Genomic DNA, 6,584 nt, shown 5'->3' with positions numbered 1-6,584 from the left:
TTCTCCCAAGCATTCAGTACAGTGCTCTGCACATAGTATGCTTTCAATAAACACCATCAATTTATTGATTGAGTCTTACACTAACCTTGCCACATTTCACAGGGATCTCATACGTCCTGCAGAGCAGGTGTGCTTGACATTTATTTCCTAACCAAAGCAACATAGGGGCTGGTTTATACTTTCCATAAACTCTCACTTATGTGCCCTTTCGGGAAAATAAGACAGTGCCTTTCTCTGCTACTGCAGTAGATAAAGACTGCAGATCTGGATTTCTCATATTCATTTTGAAAATTGTCCCATATGGGATAGAGGATAAGGGAAATTCAAATCTTTGGAAATATGTTAGTACAGCTTCCTACTCTAAAGAACTGCAACCTCAAATATCAAGGTTTGGGATTTCACAAATCTACTTTTGTCTTTTGGGCTTTTATCTGAACAAAACTGCAGATCCTTGGCTTCCTCTGGAGGCTTTTCTCCCCCTTTTCAGTGAAGGATGCTATAGAAAAAAGGTGTCAGGGAAGAAGATGAAGTATAACTCTATGCCTTAGTTTATAGAGAGCGGCTCCCTACAAAAATAATGACATTAGGAAGGAAAATATTGTTTCCCATATAGCTTCCAAAGCCAGTACGATAAACTCGTAGCTCAAAAATCTAGGTACATGGGCCAAATTCTCCCTTCAGGACCACACAGCTTGACTTTGAAGTCACGGATGATTTATTCAGCAGTACCTCCAGGAAAGGGCAGGCATCAAATGTCACGGTAAATGACGAACCCCTCATTTCCCCTATACGCCCTCCCTTCTGCAAAGTCCATGCACTTGGATTTCAGCACTTGATATTTGGCCCACCCCCAGACCTACAGTGCCTAGGAACATATCCATATACTCTGCCATTTCCCTTATCTGTATTTTAATTTAATGACGGCCTCCCCCTCTTATCTGCAAGGTCCTTTTGGGAAGGGATCATGTCCACTGACTCTATTATATTGTACTCTCCCAAGCGTTTAGTAAAGCACTCTGCACACGGTAAGTAATCAATTAATAGCATCGATTGATTGACAGGTAGATTGACAGGGTTAGACAATCGCCTTACTTTAACGAATATTATAAAGATACTTCTCTAGGCCACCGATTCAGGGATATGAAGTTGGCTAAGTTTTAGATGGGGAATCTCGGACTGACACTCTTGCCTCGTTAATTAAAGAACCATTCAGTTTATGTAGGAAAACTCATTAAAGGCCTCACTGGTTAACTGACAATAGCAAAGAAAAGAGCCCTTGGTCTCTTCAAATCCCATTTTCCTCTCCTTCCCAGATGGAGAGCTCGAATGGCTTATGTCTACATCAGCTGGTGGTTTGACATCATTCCTCGTGTTTCAGTTGCTATGTGGTAGCCCTAGCCCTCCCTAGCATACTAATCTTTCCCCTGGATTTAGCTTCTTGGGAAAGCCTCCGCTCTAATTCTAGGCTCATACCTGTTGACCCGAAGTGAGAGAATATTGCAACCCACCTCTTAAAAATATTCCTCATTTCTCCTTGACAATCCTTTCAGTAAAAGCCTATTCTATGACATGCTCTGGCCCAGACCGGTCCCTCTTTCAATGCTATTTGCATTGCAATAGGAAACACTTCTCTTCCAATACAAGCTCTCTTCTATTTTTAAAGACTATACTAACAATTGGCTATTGACCAGGCACCTGTGTCGACACTAGACATTATGCAAATGTAAACCAAGAATGAACCAGCAGACCTCAGATAGCCATTGTCTCCTTCACCTCGAGTGGCAACGTGCCAACTCCTCAGTCTGCCCTTTTGTTCCTCCTGCTCAAGTGTGAGATGCCCTGTAAAGGCCACATCCTGCCCAAGGCCAATTGAATCCTTGCACCTGAAAAAAAAAACCGTGTTCCAGCTTGAAGAGATTTTCATCTCACATGGCTCCTCATGCCCTTTGCCCCACTAAGCCAGGGCATATCTGTGGCACTGGATTGCCTGGAATTGATCTGAGAAACGATCCGGAGTCCCCTTCGGTTTTGTATGACTTCACTGAGGATGATCTGAGCTCTCACACGTAGTGAGCCTGCTGTCCACCTTTTGGTCATTTCTCTCCTCTTCATCTCTACCGGAGGGTGGGGAAGGGTAATAAAAGGAACTCAGAAAGAGGCATTCTCGTGGCTCAGTGGAAAGAGCACGGGCTTTGGAGTTAGAGGTCATGGGTTCAAATTCCGGCTCCGCCAACTGTCAGCTGTGTGACTTTGGGCAAGTCACTTAACTTCTCTGTGCCTCAGTTACCTCATCTATAAAATGGGGATTAAAACTGTGAGCCCCATGTGGGACAACCCGATCACCCTGTAACCTCCCCAGCGCTTAGAACAGTACTTTGCACATAGTAAGTGTGTAACAAATGTCATTATTATTATTATTATTCAATTTTGCTTATTTCTAAGCTGTTATGCTGAAGCAGTGTGGCCTGATGGAAAGAGCACAGATCTAGGAGTTGTAGGGTCTGGCTTCTAATCCCAACTCTGCCAGTTGCCTGCTGTGTGACCTTGGGCAAGTCACTTTACTTCTCTGTGACTCAGCTTCCTCATCTGTAAAATGGGGACTCAATACCTGTTCTTTTCCTGCTTAGATTGTGAGTCCCTTATGGGACACGGGCTGCATCTGACCTGATTATCTTGTATCTATTCCAGAGCTTAGTACCATATATGTGGCACTTAGTAAGTGCTTAAGAAAAACCTCTAGACTTTAGGCTCATTGTGGGCAGGAAAGGTGTCTAGCAACTTTGTTTTGCCATACACTCCCAAGTGCTTAATACAGTGCTCTGTACACAGCAAGCACTCGATAAATACAGTAAATTGATAATTATTATTGGTAGGGAGTAGGACATTGAAAATAATGGCTAAATGTTTTCATTATCTGTGGATTTCAATTATCTATGCCAGGGCTGATCTGCTGTTATGCTAGGGCTGCTAAGTATGAGCAAAACCTAAATCAGAAAAGAAAGTCCATATGCCTAAAACTTCCACGTCAGCCTGCAGAGTTATACAATTACAGGTAGGAACCTAGCCTCCCAGTTAGGCCTATAGTCTTTCTGCTAAACAAATTTGTTTTGGTTTGGTTTTTTAACATATCTGTTAAGCACTTAGTACGTGGCAGACACTGTACTAAGCCCTGAGTAGATACAAGATAATCAGGTTGAATACAACCCATGTCCCACATAGGGCTCACAGTCTTCAGCTTCATTTTACAGATGAGATGACAGAGGCCCAGAAAAGTTAAGTAATAATAATAATAATAATAATAATAATGGCATTTATTAAGCGCTTACTACATGCAAAGCACTGTTCTAAGCGCTGGGGAGGTTACAAAGTGATCAGGTTGTCCCACGGGGGGGTTCACAGTCTTCATCCCCATTTGACAGATGAGGGAACTGAGGCACGGAGAAGTGAAGTGACTTGCCCAAAGTCACACAGCTGACTAGTGGAGGAGCCAGGATTTGAACCCATGACCTCTGACTCCAAAGCCCGGGCTCTTTCCACTGAGCCACGCTGCTTCTCTGTTAAGTGACTTACCCAAGGTCATACTACAGAAAAGCTAAATTAGAACCCAGATCCTTCTGATTCTCAGCCGTGTGCTTTGATTCGCAGTTGATCCATAATGTTTTCTGACCTGGGTCAGCTCTGTTTATTCTTCTGGAAAACAAAGATTTTACCACCTCAAAAAACACAGGGACGCAATAATTACGAGTCGGGAACCAGTAAAGGACAATTTGACCACCTTTGGGCTATCATTGTTTTGTCTAAAAAAAGGCTTTATTTGTGTCATTTACAAATGAGCACTTTACCTACTGCTGGCAAGTCTGGCTCTAGTCATGTCCAGTCTCCTTGTTGATGGTTCCACTTGAATTTCCGACAGAGTAATTGCCCGGGTTGGGCACGGAAGAAAGGAGGAAGTGATGCACAGAGTTCATCAGAGTTTATCAGTCTCTCCAGGCAGGACTTGCCCAGCAAGCCCTTCCAAAATGGAAGGATTTTTCAAAACTCAATCTTTTATGACACCCGAATATATGTCAAGGCAGCCCCATGTTTTATGGCTCTAAAGACTCCCCTGGTGCGACTTCATCTACAAAGGGTAGCTGTGACATGAAGGGCTTCAATAAGTCCTGCTGCTGATTTAGGGGACATAAAAGTCAAAATGGAAGGTCAACACCACTGAGATTTTTCCTTCCTGAAGCACAAATCTTTTCTCTTTTGGAGCTTTAATCAGGTGGCCCAATACACACAGGATGGCATGTATAATTTCGGTTTGGATAGTCTGTTTTTTTATGTCATAAACTCAGTTTCCCAAACAAAATTACACGATTAACTTCCGCCTGGTCATACCCTCCAATTATAGATCAATCAGGCAAACAATAGTATCTATTGAATGCTTACTGTGCATTGTCTTGCCTTATGCCATAGAGTTGTCTCTGACCCATAGCGACGCCATGGACACGTCTCTCTCAGAATGCCCCACTCTCCATCTGCAGTCATTCTGGTAGTGTATACTTACAGTTTTCTTGGTAAAAATTTAGTAAAAAAGTTTACCACTGCCTCCTTTCGTGCGGTAAACCTGAGTCTCTGACACTCTCCTGTGCTGCTGCTGCCCAGCAGAGGTGAATTTTGATTTGTAGCAGATTGCCTTCCACTCGCTAGCCACTGCCCAAGCTAGGCATGGAATGGGCAGGCCTCAGCTTGACCTCTCCCTCCCTTAATCGAGACTGGTAGATTACTGGAAACTCTCCAGGTGCAACCCTGAGAAGGACATTGTAGATATAGGTGATTTAAAATCAGTTTTACATGGTTATGTCAAGTGAGATGATTTTTCCAAAGCCATGAAATCAAAACAGCAGTTATTTTGAAGTTAGAGAGAAGTCTGAATGTTCTTTCACAATGATACATAAACCTGCCATGATGTTAAGCTAGAGATTACAGGTTCACAGTTTGGGAGCAGCATGGGCTAATGGAAAGAGCATGGGCCTGGGAATCAGAAGACCTCGGTTCTAATCCCAGATCCAGCACTTATCTGCTCTGTGACCTTGGGCAAGTCACTTAACTTAACTGTGCCTCAGTTCCCTCGTCTATAAGATGGGGTTGCAATACCTCCTACTTGTACTATGAGCTCCATGTGGGACCTGATTATCTTGTATCTAGCTCAGTGCTTAATACAGTTTCTGGAATATAGTAAGTGCTTAAAAATTATTCTTTATATTAAAGAAGTCCAGCTGGGTGGAAGAATCGTCACCATGGTTAAGGTGAGGGGGACTGGTAGAAAGTAAATCTAGCCCGGTGTAGGGTTGTTAATTTTTGCCTGGTAATTTATTGGCTCACTGGCTTGGCTTATGTTATTTCAACTTCTGGTCCTCTGTTCCTACACTCTCCTCACTGGTACGCCTCTCAACTGGCCTGGATCACACAAGTTATTTCTTAACGGGACTCCAAACCCTTTACAATGCTTCAGAGTAACATAACAAGTGCTTAGTACAGTGCTCTGTGCACAGTAAGCACTCAGTAAATGCAACTGAATGAATTACTAACCATAGAACTGCAGTGATTATCCATATGGGTCTTCAGGATGAGCTGGTCAAACAGCATTAGTAAGAAAAAGGCTTAAAAGAAAGCTAATGCACTTCTGGGTATTCCAAAAAGTCTCAACTAATCACCAAAGTTTAACTTAATACACAAGAACTAATAAAAACATAAAACATAAGCCAGATCACACCATAACCTGTGATAAACAAGCTCCTAAACACATAGTATTCCTTTAGTAAACAAAGTTCTAAATTAGATATGCTCACCAACAACACATAGAAGAATCTTTCATGAGATGATTAACCCACTTTCCCATCAAGGACGGCAAAGAAAAGTAAAAGTCCTCCCTTGCTCATTTTAAATAGCCGTGCTCGGCTTGAAAGTCTCTTATTCCCCTTCTAGACTCTAAGCTTACTGCAGGCCCTACTGTGCATAGAGAAGTTTAATAAGGGCTTGGGAGAAAATTGGAAGTCGAGATGACTGCCCTCAGGAAGTTGACGCTTTAGCAGGGAAAACAGGTGCAAATGATTTATAGTTAGAAGGCAATGGACCACCCCAGCACTTAGAACAATGCTTGACATGTAATAAACTCTAGTCCCAGCTCTGCCCTTGTCTGCTGTGCCCTGCCCTCAGGAGGGAGAAGAGGAAGCCATGAGAGTTACCCTGTGGTGCTCCTCTCTGAGGAAAGCATAAATAGTTAGCTTAGCCAATCAGAAAGAAGGTTTGGGGAGAAAGTAGGAGGGCCGGTTAGTTGGAGAAGATACCTTTGGACGTATTGGAGGTGAGGAGGTAGTGAGTCATGTTCCTGGGAGAGCAGGATATAGGAAAAACTCAAGCTAGACCCAGAACAGAAACAGGACACAGGGAGAGATCGGAGAGGATGCCAAATTAGGGTTAGGATATTCTAGAGATTCGGGATCCACAAGAAGGACTCTGGAGGGGTGAGACTCCTTCTAATAGCAATAATATTAATAATAATAATAATTGTGGTATTCATTTTATGTATATATGGTTGT

At 42.9% G+C, this 6,584-nt stretch overlaps 1 non-coding gene across 1 annotated transcript; it reads right to left on the bottom strand.

Annotated features, from left to right (window-relative positions):
* Nucleotides 1-4,662: 4,662 nt before the first annotated feature.
* On the bottom strand, nucleotides 4,663-4,801 carry LOC119926400. The gene has a single exon (XR_005450279.1). It is a non-coding gene; the product is annotated as a small nucleolar RNA SNORA7 (small nucleolar RNA).
* Between the last annotated feature and the right edge of the window lie 1,783 nt (nucleotides 4,802-6,584).

Source organism: Tachyglossus aculeatus, chromosome 3, assembly GCF_015852505.1.
Source record: "Tachyglossus aculeatus isolate mTacAcu1 chromosome 3, mTacAcu1.pri, whole genome shotgun sequence".
In the NCBI taxonomy this organism is placed as follows: Eukaryota; Metazoa; Chordata; class Mammalia; order Monotremata; family Tachyglossidae; genus Tachyglossus; species Tachyglossus aculeatus.
The sequence above is the reverse complement of the archived record's forward strand: the minus strand, read 5'-3'. Positions and strand labels throughout refer to the sequence as shown.